Below are 17,551 nucleotides of genomic sequence, written 5' to 3' on the forward strand. Positions count from 1 at the left end.
TCATAGGGCTGCAGCCTGCATTCTCTCATCCTTCCACACTCCTCCACGCCTCCATTTCGGAATGGCAGGCAGTGACCAGTGGGGTACCGCAGGGATCAGTACTGGGACCGCAGCTTTTTACAATATATGTTCATGATATAGAAGATGCTATTAGCAATAACATTAGCAAATTTGCTGATGATACTGAGCTGGGTGGCAGGGTGAAATGTGATGAGGATGTTAGGAGATTACCGGGTGACCTGGACAAGTTAGGTGAGTGGTCAGATGCATGGCAGATGCACTTTAATGTGGATAAATGGATGCTTATCCACTTTGGTGGCAAGAACAGGAAGGCAGATTACTACCTAAATGGAATCAATTTCGGTCAAGGGACAGTACAGAGAGATCTGGGGGTTCTTGTACACCGCTCAATGAAGGTAAGCATGCAGGTACAGCAGGTAGTGAAGAAGGCTAATAGCATGCTGGCCTTCATAACAAGAGGGATTGAGTACAGAAGCAAAGAGGTTCTTCTGCAGGTGTACAGGGCCCTGGTGAGACCACACCTGGAGTACTGTGTGCAGTTCTGGTCTCCAAATTTGAGGAGAGACATTCTGGCTATTGAGGGAGTGCAGCGTAGGTTGACGAGGTCAATTCCTGGAATGGCGGGATTACCTTACACTGAAAGACTGGAGCGACTGGGCTTGTGTACCCTTGAGTTTAGAAGACTGAGAGGGGATCTGGTTGAGACATATAAGATTATCAAAGGATTGGACACTCTGGCGGCAGGAAACGTGAGTGCCGAAACAGGGGACACAGCTTAAAAATACGGGGTAGACCGTTTAGGACAGAGATGAGGAGAAACGTCTTCACCCAGAGAGTGGTGGCTGTGTGGAATGCTCTGCCCCAGAGGGCAGTGGAGGCCCAGTCTCTGGATTCATTGAAGAAAGAGTTGGACAGAGCTCTCAAGGATAGTGGAATCAAGGCTTATGGAGATAAGGCAGGAACAGGATACTGATTAAGGATGATCAGCCATGATCATATTGAATGGTGGTGCAGGCTCCAAGGGCAGAATGGCCAACTCCTGCACCTATTGTCTATTGTCCTCCTTTCCTGACTGCCAGCCGCAGACAGCGTGCAGCCCCAATCCCTTTCTTTCCGTCTTTCTTGCTGATTTTGGCAGCGCTCCGCTCTCCTCCCCTCCCTGTCTCCTGATGCCAGGCACAGCGGCAGCAAAAATAACCTGTCGCTGCATTGCGTGCGTGGCCCAACACGAGTGCAGAGGGGTGACTTGAGCAGCCCCTGCTGGCGGAAAAAGCCTACTGCACCTGGTATTCCCAGGCGGTCTCCCATCCAAGTACTAACCAGGCCTGAGTCTGCTTAGCTTGTGAGATCAGACGAGATCGGGTGTTTTCAGACTAGTATGGCCGTAGGCGCTGGCCCTTGCCTTTTCTCCCCACTTCAAGGCGTGCTGGCCAGCCACATTTTCTTTGCTGCTCTTTCTCTTGATCCCCTTTGTTTTTTTTTTCTCTCTTTTCTCTTTGCTCTTTCTCCTCCGTGCGTGCTTCCCTCCCTCCCTCCCTCCAGCTAGCCCTTGCCCACCAGGCTCCTGTCGTCTCCCACATCCCCACACAGGCCAACTGCAAAACCTCCCCCTGCTTCATAGGGCTGCAGCCTGCATTCTCTCATCCTTCCACACTCCTCCACGCCTCCATTTCGGAATGGCAGGCAGTGACCAGTGGGGTACCGCAGGGATCAGTACTGGGACCGCAGCTTTTTACAATATATGTTCATGATATAGAAGATGCTATTAGCAATAACATTAGCAAATTTGCTGATGATACTGAGCTGGGTGGCAGGGTGAAATGTGATGAGGATGTTAGGAGATTACCGGGTGACCTGGACAAGTTAGGTGAGTGGTCAGATGCATGGCAGATGCACTTTAATGTGGATAAATGGATGCTTATCCACTTTGGTGGCAAGAACAGGAAGGCAGATTACTACCTAAATGGAATCAATTTCGGTCAAGGGACAGTACAGAGAGATCTGGGGGTTCTTGTACACCGCTCAATGAAGGTAAGCATGCAGGTACAGCAGGTAGTGAAGAAGGCTAATAGCATGCTGGCCTTCATAACAAGAGGGATTGAGTACAGAAGCAAAGAGGTTCTTCTGCAGGTGTACAGGGCCCTGGTGAGACCACACCTGGAGTACTGTGTGCAGTTCTGGTCTCCAAATTTGAGGAGAGACATTCTGGCTATTGAGGGAGTGCAGCGTAGGTTGACGAGGTCAATTCCTGGAATGGCGGGATTACCTTACACTGAAAGACTGGAGCGACTGGGCTTGTGTACCCTTGAGTTTAGAAGACTGAGAGGGGATCTGGTTGAGACATATAAGATTATCAAAGGATTGGACACTCTGGCGGCAGGAAACGTGAGTGCCGAAACAGGGGACACAGCTTAAAAATACGGGGTAGACCGTTTAGGACAGAGATGAGGAGAAACGTCTTCACCCAGAGAGTGGTGGCTGTGTGGAATGCTCTGCCCCAGAGGGCAGTGGAGGCCCAGTCTCTGGATTCATTGAAGAAAGAGTTGGACAGAGCTCTCAAGGATAGTGGAATCAAGGCTTATGGAGATAAGGCAGGAACAGGATACTGATTAAGGATGATCAGCCATGATCATATTGAATGGTGGTGCAGGCTCCAAGGGCAGAATGGCCAACTCCTGCACCTATTGTCTATTGTCCTCCTTTCCTGACTGCCAGCCGCAGACAGCGTGCAGCCCCAATCCCTTTCTTTCCGTCTTTCTTGCTGATTTTGGCAGCGCTCCGCTCTCCTCCCCTCCCTGTCTCCTGATGCCAGGCACAGCGGCAGCAAAAATAACCTGTCGCTGCATTGCGTGCGTGGCCCAACACGAGTGCAGAGGGGTGACTTGAGCAGCCCCTGCTGGCGGAAAAAGCCTACTGCACCTGGTATTCCCAGGCGGTCTCCCATCCAAGTACTAACCAGGCCTGAGTCTGCTTAGCTTCCGAGATCGGGCGTTTTCAGACTAGTATGGCCGTAGGCGCTGGCCCTTGCCTTTTCTCCCCACTTCAAGGCGTGCTGGCCAGCCACATTTTCTTTGCTGCTCTTTCTCTTGATCCCCTTTGTTTTTTTTTTCTCTCTTTTCTCTTTGCTCTTTCTCCTCCGTGCGTGCTTCCCTCCCTCCCTCCCTCCAGCTAGCCCTTGCCCACCAGGCTCCTGTCGTCTCCCACATCCCCACACAGGCCAACTGCAAAACCTCCCCCTGCTTCATAGGGCTGCAGCCTGCATTCTCTCATCCTTCCACACTCCTCCACGCCTCCATTTCGGAATGGCAGGCAGTGACCAGTGGGGTACCGCAGGGATCAGTACTGGGACCGCAGCTTTTTACAATATATGTTCATGATATAGAAGATGCTATTAGCAATAACATTAGCAAATTTGCTGATGATACTGAGCTGGGTGGCAGGGTGAAATGTGATGAGGATGTTAGGAGATTACCGGGTGACCTGGACAAGTTAGGTGAGTGGTCAGATGCATGGCAGATGCACTTTAATGTGGATAAATGGATGCTTATCCACTTTGGTGGCAAGAACAGGAAGGCAGATTACTACCTAAATGGAATCAATTTCGGTCAAGGGACAGTACAGAGAGATCTGGGGGTTCTTGTACACCGCTCAATGAAGGTAAGCATGCAGGTACAGCAGGTAGTGAAGAAGGCTAATAGCATGCTGGCCTTCATAACAAGAGGGATTGAGTACAGAAGCAAAGAGGTTCTTCTGCAGGTGTACAGGGCCCTGGTGAGACCACACCTGGAGTACTGTGTGCAGTTCTGGTCTCCAAATTTGAGGAGAGACATTCTGGCTATTGAGGGAGTGCAGCGTAGGTTGACGAGGTCAATTCCTGGAATGGCGGGATTACCTTACACTGAAAGACTGGAGCGACTGGGCTTGTGTACCCTTGAGTTTAGAAGACTGAGAGGGGATCTGGTTGAGACATATAAGATTATCAAAGGATTGGACACTCTGGCGGCAGGAAACGTGAGTGCCGAAACAGGGGACACAGCTTAAAAATACGGGGTAGACCGTTTAGGACAGAGATGAGGAGAAACGTCTTCACCCAGAGAGTGGTGGCTGTGTGGAATGCTCTGCCCCAGAGGGCAGTGGAGGCCCAGTCTCTGGATTCATTGAAGAAAGAGTTGGACAGAGCTCTCAAGGATAGTGGAATCAAGGCTTATGGAGATAAGGCAGGAACAGGATACTGATTAAGGATGATCAGCCATGATCATATTGAATGGTGGTGCAGGCTCCAAGGGCAGAATGGCCAACTCCTGCACCTATTGTCTATTGTCCTCCTTTCCTGACTGCCAGCCGCAGACAGCGTGCAGCCCCAATCCCTTTCTTTCCGTCTTTCTTGCTGATTTTGGCAGCGCTCCGCTCTCATCCCCTCCCTGTCTCCTGCCTGCAGGAGACTGATGCCAGGCACAGCGGCAGCAAAAATAACCTGTCGCTGCATTGCGTGCGTGGCCCAACACGAGTGCAGAGGGGTGACTTGAGCAGCCCCTGCTGGCGGAAAAAGCCTACTGCACCTGGTATTCCCAGGCGGTCTCCCATCCAAGTACTAACCAGGCCTGAGTCTGCTTAGCTTCTGAGATCAGACGAGATCGGGTGTTTTCAGACTAGTATGGCCGTAGGCGCTGGCCCTTGCCTTTTCTCCCCACTTCAAGGCGTGCTGGCCAGCCACATTTTCTTTGCTGCTCTTTCTCTTGATCCCCTTTGTTTTTTTTTTCTCTCTTTTCTCTTTGCTCTTTCTCCTCCGTGCGTGCTTCCCTCCCTCCCTCCCTCCAGCTAGCCCTTGCCCACCAGGCTCCTGTCGTCTCCCACATCCCCACACAGGCCAACTGCAAAACCTCCCCCTGCTTCATAGGGCTGCAGCCTGCATTCTCTCATCCTTCCACACTCCTCCACGCCTCCATTTCGGAATGGCAGGCAGTGACCAGTGGGGTACCGCAGGGATCAGTACTGGGACCGCAGCTTTTTACAATATATGTTCATGATATAGAAGATGCTATTAGCAATAACATTAGCAAATTTGCTGATGATACTGAGCTGGGTGGCAGGGTGAAATGTGATGAGGATGTTAGGAGATTACCGGGTGACCTGGACAAGTTAGGTGAGTGGTCAGATGCATGGCAGATGCACTTTAATGTGGATAAATGGATGCTTATCCACTTTGGTGGCAAGAACAGGAAGGCAGATTACTACCTAAATGGAATCAATTTCGGTCAAGGGACAGTACAGAGAGATCTGGGGGTTCTTGTACACCGCTCAATGAAGGTAAGCATGCAGGTACAGCAGGTAGTGAAGAAGGCTAATAGCATGCTGGCCTTCATAACAAGAGGGATTGAGTACAGAAGCAAAGAGGTTCTTCTGCAGGTGTACAGGGCCCTGGTGAGACCACACCTGGAGTACTGTGTGCAGTTCTGGTCTCCAAATTTGAGGAGAGACATTCTGGCTATTGAGGGAGTGCAGCGTAGGTTGACGAGGTCAATTCCTGGAATGGCGGGATTACCTTACACTGAAAGACTGGAGCGACTGGGCTTGTGTACCCTTGAGTTTAGAAGACTGAGAGGGGATCTGGTTGAGACATATAAGATTATCAAAGGATTGGACACTCTGGCGGCAGGAAACGTGAGTGCCGAAACAGGGGACACAGCTTAAAAATACGGGGTAGACCGTTTAGGACAGAGATGAGGAGAAACGTCTTCACCCAGAGAGTGGTGGCTGTGTGGAATGCTCTGCCCCAGAGGGCAGTGGAGGCCCAGTCTCTGGATTCATTGAAGAAAGAGTTGGACAGAGCTCTCAAGGATAGTGGAATCAAGGCTTATGGAGATAAGGCAGGAACAGGATACTGATTAAGGATGATCAGCCATGATCATATTGAATGGTGGTGCAGGCTCCAAGGGCAGAATGGCCAACTCCTGCACCTATTGTCTATTGTCCTCCTTTCCTGACTGCCAGCCGCAGACAGCGTGCAGCCCCAATCCCTTTCTTTCCGTCTTTCTTGCTGATTTTGGCAGCGCTCCGCTCTCCTCCCCTCCCTGTCTCCTGATGCCAGGCACAGCGGCAGCAAAAATAACCTGTCGCTGCATTGCGTGCGTGGCCCAACACGAGTGCAGAGGGGTGACTTGAGCAGCCCCTGCTGGCGGAAAAAGCCTACTGCACCTGGTATTCCCAGGCGGTCTCCCATCCAAGTACTAACCAGGCCTGAGTCTGCTTAGCTTCCGAGATCGGGCGTTTTCAGACTAGTATGGCCGTAGGCGCTGGCCCTTGCCTTTTCTCCCCACTTCAAGGCGTGCTGGCCAGCCACATTTTCTTTGCTGCTCTTTCTCTTGATCCCCTTTGTTTTTTTTTTCTCTCTTTTCTCTTTGCTCTTTCTCCTCCGTGCGTGCTTCCCTCCCTCCCTCCCTCCAGCTAGCCCTTGCCCACCAGGCTCCTGTCGTCTCCCACATCCCCACACAGGCCAACTGCAAAACCTCCCCCTGCTTCATAGGGCTGCAGCCTGCATTCTCTCATCCTTCCACACTCCTCCACGCCTCCATTTCGGAATGGCAGGCAGTGACCAGTGGGGTACCGCAGGGATCAGTACTGGGACCGCAGCTTTTTACAATATATGTTCATGATATAGAAGATGCTATTAGCAATAACATTAGCAAATTTGCTGATGATACTGAGCTGGGTGGCAGGGTGAAATGTGATGAGGATGTTAGGAGATTACCGGGTGACCTGGACAAGTTAGGTGAGTGGTCAGATGCATGGCAGATGCACTTTAATGTGGATAAATGGATGCTTATCCACTTTGGTGGCAAGAACAGGAAGGCAGATTACTACCTAAATGGAATCAATTTCGGTCAAGGGACAGTACAGAGAGATCTGGGGGTTCTTGTACACCGCTCAATGAAGGTAAGCATGCAGGTACAGCAGGTAGTGAAGAAGGCTAATAGCATGCTGGCCTTCATAACAAGAGGGATTGAGTACAGAAGCAAAGAGGTTCTTCTGCAGGTGTACAGGGCCCTGGTGAGACCACACCTGGAGTACTGTGTGCAGTTCTGGTCTCCAAATTTGAGGAGAGACATTCTGGCTATTGAGGGAGTGCAGCGTAGGTTGACGAGGTCAATTCCTGGAATGGCGGGATTACCTTACACTGAAAGACTGGAGCGACTGGGCTTGTGTACCCTTGAGTTTAGAAGACTGAGAGGGGATCTGGTTGAGACATATAAGATTATCAAAGGATTGGACACTCTGGCGGCAGGAAACGTGAGTGCCGAAACAGAGGACACAGCTTAAAAATACGGGGTAGACCGTTTAGGACAGAGATGAGGAGAAACGTCTTCACCCAGAGAGTGGTGGCTGTGTGGAATGCTCTGCCCCAGAGGGCAGTGGAGGCCCAGTCTCTGGATTCATTGAAGAAAGAGTTGGACAGAGCTCTCAAGGATAGTGGAATCAAGGCTTATGGAGATAAGGCAGGAACAGGATACTGATTAAGGATGATCAGCCATGATCATATTGAATGGTGGTGCAGGCTCCAAGGGCAGAATGGCCAACTCCTGCACCTATTGTCTATTGTCCTCCTTTCCTGACTGCCAGCCGCAGACAGCGTGCAGCCCCAATCCCTTTCTTTCCCTCTTTCTTGCTGATTTTGGCAGCGCTCCGCTCTCCTCCCCTCCCTGTCTCCTGCCTGCAGGAGACTGATGCCAGGCACAGCGGCAGCAAAAATAACCTGTCGCTGCATTGCGTGCGTGGCCCAACACGAGTGCAGAGGGGTGACTTGAGCAGCCCCTGCTGGCGGAAAAAGCCTACTGCACCTGGTATTCCCAGGCGGTCTCCCATCCAAGTACTAACCAGGCCTGAGTCTGCTTAGCTTCCGAGATCAGACGAGATCGGGCGTTTTCAGACTAGTATGGCCGTAGGCGCTGGCCCTTGCCTTTTCTCCCCACTTCAAGGCGTGCTGGCCAGCCACATTTTCTTTGCTGCTCTTTCTCTTGATCCCCTTTGTTTTTTTTTTCTCTCTTTTCTCTTTGCTCTTTCTCCTCCGTGCGTGCTTCCCTCCCTCCCTCCCTCCAGCTAGCCCTTGCCCACCAGGCTCCTGTCGTCTCCCACATCCCCACACAGGCCAACTGCAAAACCTCCCCCTGCTTCATAGGGCTGCAGCCTGCATTCTCTCATCCTTCCACACTCCTCCACGCCTCCATTTCGGAATGGCAGGCAGTGACCAGTGGGGTACCGCAGGGATCAGTACTGGGACCGCAGCTTTTTACAATATATGTTCATGATATAGAAGATGCTATTAGCAATAACATTAGCAAATTTGCTGATGATACTGAGCTGGGTGGCAGGGTGAAATGTGATGAGGATGTTAGGAGATTACCGGGTGACCTGGACAAGTTAGGTGAGTGGTCAGATGCATGGCAGATGCACTTTAATGTGGATAAATGGATGCTTATCCACTTTGGTGGCAAGAACAGGAAGGCAGATTACTACCTAAATGGAATCAATTTCGGTCAAGGGACAGTACAGAGAGATCTGGGGGTTCTTGTACACCGCTCAATGAAGGTAAGCATGCAGGTACAGCAGGTAGTGAAGAAGGCTAATAGCATGCTGGCCTTCATAACAAGAGGGATTGAGTACAGAAGCAAAGAGGTTCTTCTGCAGGTGTACAGGGCCCTGGTGAGACCACACCTGGAGTACTGTGTGCAGTTCTGGTCTCCAAATTTGAGGAGAGACATTCTGGCTATTGAGGGAGTGCAACGTAGGTTGACGAGGTCAATTCCTGGAATGGCGGGATTACCTTACACTGAAAGACTGGAGCGACTGGGCTTGTGTACCCTTGAGTTTAGAAGACTGAGAGGGGATCTGGTTGAGACATATAAGATTATCAAAGGATTGGACACTCTGGCGGCAGGAAACGTGAGTGCCGAAACAGGGGACACAGCTTAAAAATACGGGGTAGACCGTTTAGGACAGAGATGAGGAGAAACGTCTTCACCCAGAGAGTGGTGGCTGTGTGGAATGCTCTGCCCCAGAGGGCAGTGGAGGCCCAGTCTCTGGATTCATTGAAGAAAGAGTTGGACAGAGCTCTCAAGGATAGTGGAATCAAGGCTTATGGAGATAAGGCAGGAACAGGATACTGATTAAGGATGATCAGCCATGATCATATTGAATGGTGGTGCAGGTTCCAAGGGCAGAATGGCCAACTCCTGCACCTATTGTCTATTGTCCTCCTTTCCTGACTGCCAGCCGCAGACAGCGTGCAGCCCCAATCCCTTTCTTTCCGTCTTTCTTGCTGATTTTGGCAGCGCTCCGCTCTCCTCCCCTCCCTGTCTCCTGCCTGCAGGAGACTGATGCCAGGCACAGCGGCAGCAAAAATAACCTGTCGCTGCATTGCGTGCGTGGCCCAACACGAGTGCAGAGGGGTGACTTGAGCAGCCCCTGCTGGCGGAAAAAGCCTACTGCACCTGGTATTCCCAGGCGGTCTCCCATCCAAGTACTAACCAGGCCTGAGTCTGCTTAGCTTCCGAGATCAGACGAGATCGGGTGTTTTCAGACTAGTATGGCCGTAGGCGCTGGCCCTTGCCTTTTCTCCCCACTTCAAGGCGTGCTGGCCAGCCACATTTTCTTTGCTGCTCTTTCTCTTGATCCCCTTTGTTTTTTTTTTCTCTCTTTTCTCTTTGCTCTTTCTCCTCCGTGCGTGCTTCCCTCCCTCCCTCCCTCCAGCTAGCCCTTGCCCACCAGGCTCCTGTCGTCTCCCACATCCCCACACAGGCCAACTGCAAAACCTCCCCCTGCTTCATAGGGCTGCAGCCTGCATTCTCTCATCCTTCCACACTCCTCCACGCCTCCATTTCGGAATGGCAGGCAGTGACCAGTGGGGTACCGCAGGGATCAGTACTGGGACCGCAGCTTTTTACAATATATGTTCATGATATAGAAGATGCTATTAGCAATAACATTAGCAAATTTGCTGATGATACTGAGCTGGGTGGCAGGGTGAAATGTGATGAGGATGTTAGGAGATTACCGGGTGACCTGGACAAGTTAGGTGAGTGGTCAGATGCATGGCAGATGCACTTTAATGTGGATAAATGGATGCTTATCCACTTTGGTGGCAAGAACAGGAAGGCAGATTACTACCTAAATGGAATCAATTTCGGTCAAGGGACAGTACAGAGAGATCTGGGGGTTCTTGTACACCGCTCAGTGAAGGTAAGCATGCAGGTACAGCAGGTAGTGAAGAAGGCTAATAGCATGCTGGCCTTCATAACAAGAGGGATTGAGTACAGAAGCAAAGAGGTTCTTCTGCAGGTGTACAGGGCCCTGGTGAGACCACACCTGGAGTACTGTGTGCAGTTCTGGTCTCCAAATTTGAGGAGAGACATTCTGGCTATTGAGGGAGTGCAGCGTAGGTTGACGAGGTCAATTCCTGGAATGGCGGGATTACCTTACACTGAAAGACTGGAGCGACTGGGCTTGTGTACCCTTGAGTTTAGAAGACTGAGAGGGGATCTGGTTGAGACATATAAGATTATCAAAGGATTGGACACTCTGGCGGCAGGAAACGTGAGTGCCGAAACAGGGGACACAGCTTAAAAATACGGGGTAGACCGTTTAGGACAGAGATGAGGAGAAACGTCTTCACCCAGAGAGTGGTGGCTGTGTGGAATGCTCTGCCCCAGAGGGCAGTGGAGGCCCAGTCTCTGGATTCATTGAAGAAAGAGTTGGACAGAGCTCTCAAGGATAGTGGAATCAAGGCTTATGGAGATAAGGCAGGAACAGGATACTGATTAAGGATGATCAGCCATGATCATATTGAATGGTGGTGCAGGCTCCAAGGGCAGAATGGCCAACTCCTGCACCTATTGTCTATTGTCCTCCTTTCCTGACTGCCAGCCGCAGACAGCGTGCAGCCCCAATCCCTTTCTTTCCGTCTTTCTTGCTGATTTTGGCAGCGCTCCGCTCTCCTCCCCTCCCTGTCTCCTGATGCCAGGCACAGCGGCAGCAAAAATAACCTGTCGCTGCATTGCGTGCGTGGCCCAACACGAGTGCAGAGGGGTGACTTGAGCAGCCCCTGCTGGCGGAAAAAGCCTACTGCACCTGGTATTCCCAGGCGGTCTCCCATCCAAGTACTAACCAGGCCTGAGTCTGCTTAGTTTCCGAGATCAGACGAGATCGGGCGTTTTCAGACTAGTATGGCCGTAGGCGCTGGCCCTTGCCTTTTCTCCCCACTTCAAGGCGTGCTGGCCAGCCACATTTTCTTTGCTGCTCTTTCTCTTGATCCCCTTTGTTTTTTTTTTCTCTCTTTTCTCTTTGCTCTTTCTCCTCCGTGCGTGCTTCCCTCCCTCCCTCCCTCCAGCTAGCCCTTGCCCACCAGGCTCCTGTCGTCTCCCACATCCCCACACAGGCCAACTGCAAAACCTCCCCCTGCTTCATCGGGCTGCAGCCTGCATTCTCTCATCCTTCCACACTCCTCCACGCCTCCATTTCGGAATGGCAGGCAGTGACCAGTGGGGTACCGCAGGGATCAGTACTGGGACCGCAGCTTTTTACAATATATGTTCATGATATAGAAGATGCTATTAGCAATAACATTAGCAAATTTGCTGATGATACTGAGCTGGGTGGCAGGGTGAAATGTGATGAGGATGTTAGGAGATTACCGGGTGACCTGGACAAGTTAGGTGAGTGGTCAGATGCATGGCAGATGCACTTTAATGTGGATAAATGGATGCTTATCCACTTTGGTGGCAAGAACAGGAAGGCAGATTACTACCTAAATGGAATCAATTTCGGTCAAGGGACAGTACAGAGAGATCTGGGGGTTCTTGTACACCGCTCAATGAAGGTAAGCATGCAGGTACAGCAGGTAGTGAAGAAGGCTAATAGCATGCTGGCCTTCATAACAAGAGGGATTGAGTACAGAAGCAAAGAGGTTCTTCTGCAGGTGTACAGGGCCCTGGTGAGACCACACCTGGAGTACTGTGTGCAGTTCTGGTCTCCAAATTTGAGGAGAGACATTCTGGCTATTGAGGGAGTGCAGCGTAGGTTGACGAGGTCAATTCCTGGAATGGCGGGATTACCTTACACTGAAAGACTGGAGCGACTGGGCTTGTGTACCCTTGAGTTTAGAAGACTGAGAGGGGATCTGGTTGAGACATATAAGATTATCAAAGGATTGGACACTCTGGCGGCAGGAAACGTGAGTGCCGAAACAGAGGACACAGCTTAAAAATACGGGGTAGACCGTTTAGGACAGAGATGAGGAGAAACGTCTTCACCCAGAGAGTGGTGGCTGTGTGGAATGCTCTGCCCCAGAGGGCAGTGGAGGCCCAGTCTCTGGATTCATTGAAGAAAGAGTTGGACAGAGCTCTCAAGGATAGTGGAATCAAGGCTTATGGAGATAAGGCAGGAACAGGATACTGATTAAGGATGATCAGCCATGATCATATTGAATGGTGGTGCAGGCTCCAAGGGCAGAATGGCCAACTCCTGCACCTATTGTCTATTGTCCTCCTTTCCTGACTGCCAGCCGCAGACAGCGTGCAGCCCCAATCCCTTTCTTTCCCTCTTTCTTGCTGATTTTGGCAGCGCTCCGCTCTCCTCCCCTCCCTGTCTCCTGCCTGCAGGAGACTGATGCCAGGCACAGCGGCAGCAAAAATAACCTGTCGCTGCATTGCGTGCGTGGCCCAACACGAGTGCAGAGGGGTGACTTGAGCAGCCCCTGCTGGCGGAAAAAGCCTACTGCACCTGGTATTCCCAGGCGGTCTCCCATCCAAGTACTAACCAGGCCTGAGTCTGCTTAGCTTCCGAGATCAGACGAGATCGGGCGTTTTCAGACTAGTATGGCCGTAGGCGCTGGCCCTTGCCTTTTCTCCCCACTTCAAGGCGTGCTGGCCAGCCACATTTTCTTTGCTGCTCTTTCTCTTGATCCCCTTTGTTTTTTTTTTCTCTCTTTTCTCTTTGCTCTTTCTCCTCCGTGCGTGCTTCCCTCCCTCCCTCCCTCCAGCTAGCCCTTGCCCACCAGGCTCCTGTCGTCTCCCACATCCCCACACAGGCCAACTGCAAAACCTCCCCCTGCTTCATAGGGCTGCAGCCTGCATTCTCTCATCCTTCCACACTCCTCCACGCCTCCATTTCGGAATGGCAGGCAGTGACCAGTGGGGTACCGCAGGGATCAGTACTGGGACCGCAGCTTTTTACAATATATGTTCATGATATAGAAGATGCTATTAGCAATAACATTAGCAAATTTGCTGATGATACTGAGCTGGGTGGCAGGGTGAAATGTGATGAGGATGTTAGGAGATTACCGGGTGACCTGGACAAGTTAGGTGAGTGGTCAGATGCATGGCAGATGCACTTTAATGTGGATAAATGGATGCTTATCCACTTTGGTGGCAAGAACAGGAAGGCAGATTACTACCTAAATGGAATCAATTTCGGTCAAGGGACAGTACAGAGAGATCTGGGGGTTCTTGTACACCGCTCAATGAAGGTAAGCATGCAGGTACAGCAGGTAGTGAAGAAGGCTAATAGCATGCTGGCCTTCATAACAAGAGGGATTGAGTACAGAAGCAAAGAGGTTCTTCTGCAGGTGTACAGGGCCCTGGTGAGACCACACCTGGAGTACTGTGTGCAGTTCTGGTCTCCAAATTTGAGGAGAGACATTCTGGCTATTGAGGGAGTGCAGCGTAGGTTGACGAGGTCAATTCCTGGAATGGCGGGATTACCTTACACTGAAAGACTGGAGCGACTGGGCTTGTGTACCCTTGAGTTTAGAAGACTGAGAGGGGATCTGGTTGAGACATATAAGATTATCAAAGGATTGGACACTCTGGCGGCAGGAAACGTGAGTGCCGAAACAGGGGACACAGCTTAAAAATACGGGGTAGACCGTTTAGGACAGAGATGAGGAGAAACGTCTTCACCCAGAGAGTGGTGGCTGTGTGGAATGCTCTGCCCCAGAGGGCAGTGGAGGCCCAGTCTCTGGATTCATTGAAGAAAGAGTTGGACAGAGCTCTCAAGGATAGTGGAATCAAGGCTTATGGAGATAAGGCAGGAACAGGATACTGATTAAGGATGATCAGCCATGATCATATTGAATGGTGGTGCAGGCTCCAAGGGCAGAATGGCCAACTCCTGCACCTATTGTCTATTGTCCTCCTTTCCTGACTGCCAGCCGCAGACAGCGTGCAGCCCCAATCCCTTTCTTTCCGTCTTTCTTGCTGATTTTGGCAGCGCTCCGCTCTCATCCCCTCCCTGTCTCCTGCCTGCAGGAGACTGATGCCAGGCACAGCGGCAGCAAAAATAACCTGTCGCTGCATTGCGTGCGTGGCCCAACACGAGTGCAGAGGGGTGACTTGAGCAGCCCCTGCTGGCGGAAAAAGCCTACTGCACCTGGTATTCCCAGGCGGTCTCCCATCCAAGTACTAACCAGGCCTGAGTCTGCTTAGCTTCTGAGATCAGACGAGATCGGGTGTTTTCAGACTAGTATGGCCGTAGGCGCTGGCCCTTGCCTTTTCTCCCCACTTCAAGGCGTGCTGGCCAGCCACATTTTCTTTGCTGCTCTTTCTCTTGATCCCCTTTGTTTTTTTTTTCTCTCTTTTCTCTTTGCTCTTTCTCCTCCGTGCGTGCTTCCCTCCCTCCCTCCCTCCAGCTAGCCCTTGCCCACCAGGCTCCTGTCGTCTCCCACATCCCCACACAGGCCAACTGCAAAACCTCCCCCTGCTTCATAGGGCTGCAGCCTGCATTCTCTCATCCTTCCACACTCCTCCACGCCTCCATTTCGGAATGGCAGGCAGTGACCAGTGGGGTACCGCAGGGATCAGTACTGGGACCGCAGCTTTTTACAATATATGTTCATGATATAGAAGATGCTATTAGCAATAACATTAGCAAATTTGCTGATGATACTGAGCTGGGTGGCAGGGTGAAATGTGATGAGGATGTTAGGAGATTACCGGGTGACCTGGACAAGTTAGGTGAGTGGTCAGATGCATGGCAGATGCACTTTAATGTGGATAAATGGATGCTTATCCACTTTGGTGGCAAGAACAGGAAGGCAGATTACTACCTAAATGGAATCAATTTCGGTCAAGGGACAGTACAGAGAGATCTGGGGGTTCTTGTACACCGCTCAATGAAGGTAAGCATGCAGGTACAGCAGGTAGTGAAGAAGGCTAATAGCATGCTGGCCTTCATAACAAGAGGGATTGAGTACAGAAGCAAAGAGGTTCTTCTGCAGGTGTACAGGGCCCTGGTGAGACCACACCTGGAGTACTGTGTGCAGTTCTGGTCTCCAAATTTGAGGAGAGACATTCTGGCTATTGAGGGAGTGCAGCGTAGGTTGACGAGGTCAATTCCTGGAATGGCGGGATTACCTTACACTGAAAGACTGGAGCGACTGGGCTTGTGTACCCTTGAGTTTAGAAGACTGAGAGGGGATCTGGTTGAGACATATAAGATTATCAAAGGATTGGACACTCTGGCGGCAGGAAACGTGAGTGCCGAAACAGGGGACACAGCTTAAAAATACGGGGTAGACCGTTTAGGACAGAGATGAGGAGAAACGTCTTCACCCAGAGAGTGGTGGCTGTGTGGAATGCTCTGCCCCAGAGGGCAGTGGAGGCCCAGTCTCTGGATTCATTGAAGAAAGAGTTGGACAGAGCTCTCAAGGATAGTGGAATCAAGGCTTATGGAGATAAGGCAGGAACAGGATACTGATTAAGGATGATCAGCCATGATCATATTGAATGGTGGTGCAGGCTCCAAGGGCAGAATGGCCAACTCCTGCACCTATTGTCTATTGTCCTCCTTTCCTGACTGCCAGCCGCAGACAGCGTGCAGCCCCAATCCCTTTCTTTCCGTCTTTCTTGCTGATTTTGGCAGCGCTCCGCTCTCCTCCCCTCCCTGTCTCCTGATGCCAGGCACAGCGGCAGCAAAAATAACCTGTCGCTGCATTGCGTGCGTGGCCCAACACGAGTGCAGAGGGGTGACTTGAGCAGCCCCTGCTGGCGGAAAAAGCCTACTGCACCTGGTATTCCCAGGCGGTCTCCCATCCAAGTACTAACCAGGCCTGAGTCTGCTTAGCTTCCGAGATCGGGCGTTTTCAGACTAGTATGGCCGTAGGCGCTGGCCCTTGCCTTTTCTCCCCACTTCAAGGCGTGCTGGCCAGCCACATTTTCTTTGCTGCTCTTTCTCTTGATCCCCTTTGTTTTTTTTTTCTCTCTTTTCTCTTTGCTCTTTCTCCTCCGTGCGTGCTTCCCTCCCTCCCTCCCTCCAGCTAGCCCTTGCCCACCAGGCTCCTGTCGTCTCCCACATCCCCACACAGGCCAACTGCAAAACCTCCCCCTGCTTCATAGGGCTGCAGCCTGCATTCTCTCATCCTTCCACACTCCTCCACGCCTCCATTTCGGAATGGCAGGCAGTGACCAGTGGGGTACCGCAGGGATCAGTACTGGGACCGCAGCTTTTTACAATATATGTTCATGATATAGAAGATGCTATTAGCAATAACATTAGCAAATTTGCTGATGATACTGAGCTGGGTGGCAGGGTGAAATGTGATGAGGATGTTAGGAGATTACCGGGTGACCTGGACAAGTTAGGTGAGTGGTCAGATGCATGGCAGATGCACTTTAATGTGGATAAATGGATGCTTATCCACTTTGGTGGCAAGAACAGGAAGGCAGATTACTACCTAAATGGAATCAATTTCGGTCAAGGGACAGTACAGAGAGATCTGGGGGTTCTTGTACACCGCTCAATGAAGGTAAGCATGCAGGTACAGCAGGTAGTGAAGAAGGCTAATAGCATGCTGGCCTTCATAACAAGAGGGATTGAGTACAGAAGCAAAGAGGTTCTTCTGCAGGTGTACAGGGCCCTGGTGAGACCACACCTGGAGTACTGTGTGCAGTTCTGGTCTCCAAATTTGAGGAGAGACATTCTGGCTATTGAGGGAGTGCAGCGTAGGTTGACGAGGTCAATTCCTGGAATGGCGGGATTACCTTACACTGAAAGACTGGAGCGACTGGGCTTGTGTACCCTTGAGTTTAGAAGACTGAGAGGGGATCTGGTTGAGACATATAAGATTATCAAAGGATTGGACACTCTGGCGGCAGGAAACGTGAGTGCCGAAACAGAGGACACAGCTTAAAAATACGGGGTAGACCGTTTAGGACAGAGATGAGGAGAAACGTCTTCACCCAGAGAGTGGTGGCTGTGTGGAATGCTCTGCCCCAGAGGGCAGTGGAGGCCCAGTCTCTGGATTCATTGAAGAAAGAGTTGGACAGAGCTCTCAAGGATAGTGGAATCAAGGCTTATGGAGATAAGGCAGGAACAGGATACTGATTAAGGATGATCAGCCATGATCATATTGAATGGTGGTGCAGGCTCCAAGGGCAGAATGGCCAACTCCTGCACCTATTGTCTATTGTCCTCCTTTCCTGACTGCCAGCCGCAGACAGCGTGCAGCCCCAATCCCTTTCTTTCCCTCTTTCTTGCTGAT

At 51.2% G+C, this 17,551-nt stretch overlaps 7 non-coding genes and 3 pseudogenes across 7 annotated transcripts; all 10 read right to left on the reverse strand.

Moving 5' to 3' along the window:
• Nucleotides 1-1,292: 1,292 nt before the first annotated feature.
• On the reverse strand, nucleotides 1,293-1,411 carry LOC140470319 (5S ribosomal RNA). The gene has a single exon (XR_011956475.1). It is a non-coding gene; the product is annotated as a 5S ribosomal RNA (ribosomal RNA).
• A 1,517-nt stretch (nucleotides 1,412-2,928) lies between these two features.
• On the reverse strand, nucleotides 2,929-3,037 carry LOC140471512 (5S ribosomal RNA; annotated as a pseudogene).
• A 1,531-nt stretch (nucleotides 3,038-4,568) lies between these two features.
• Nucleotides 4,569-4,687, reverse strand: LOC140467311 (5S ribosomal RNA). The gene has a single exon (XR_011955402.1). It is a non-coding gene; the product is annotated as a 5S ribosomal RNA (ribosomal RNA).
• A 1,517-nt stretch (nucleotides 4,688-6,204) lies between these two features.
• On the reverse strand, nucleotides 6,205-6,313 carry LOC140471521 (5S ribosomal RNA; annotated as a pseudogene).
• Nucleotides 6,314-7,844: 1,531 nt separating this feature from the next.
• On the reverse strand, nucleotides 7,845-7,963 carry LOC140469838 (5S ribosomal RNA). The gene has a single exon (XR_011956234.1). It is a non-coding gene; the product is annotated as a 5S ribosomal RNA (ribosomal RNA).
• A 1,531-nt stretch (nucleotides 7,964-9,494) lies between these two features.
• On the reverse strand, nucleotides 9,495-9,613 carry LOC140473727 (5S ribosomal RNA). The gene has a single exon (XR_011958572.1). It is a non-coding gene; the product is annotated as a 5S ribosomal RNA (ribosomal RNA).
• A 1,517-nt stretch (nucleotides 9,614-11,130) lies between these two features.
• Nucleotides 11,131-11,249, reverse strand: LOC140468979 (5S ribosomal RNA). The gene has a single exon (XR_011955909.1). It is a non-coding gene; the product is annotated as a 5S ribosomal RNA (ribosomal RNA).
• A 1,531-nt stretch (nucleotides 11,250-12,780) lies between these two features.
• Nucleotides 12,781-12,899, reverse strand: LOC140469960 (5S ribosomal RNA). The gene has a single exon (XR_011956246.1). It is a non-coding gene; the product is annotated as a 5S ribosomal RNA (ribosomal RNA).
• Nucleotides 12,900-14,430: 1,531 nt separating this feature from the next.
• On the reverse strand, nucleotides 14,431-14,549 carry LOC140467317 (5S ribosomal RNA). Its single transcript, XR_011955404.1, has one exon. It is a non-coding gene; the product is annotated as a 5S ribosomal RNA (ribosomal RNA).
• A 1,517-nt stretch (nucleotides 14,550-16,066) lies between these two features.
• LOC140471532 (5S ribosomal RNA) lies at nucleotides 16,067-16,175 on the reverse strand (annotated as a pseudogene).
• Nucleotides 16,176-17,551: the final 1,376 nt, after the last annotated feature.

The sequence above is a fragment of the Chiloscyllium punctatum genome, chromosome 3 (genome assembly GCF_047496795.1).
Source record: "Chiloscyllium punctatum isolate Juve2018m chromosome 3, sChiPun1.3, whole genome shotgun sequence".
NCBI lineage: Eukaryota > Metazoa > Chordata > Chondrichthyes > Orectolobiformes > Hemiscylliidae > Chiloscyllium > Chiloscyllium punctatum.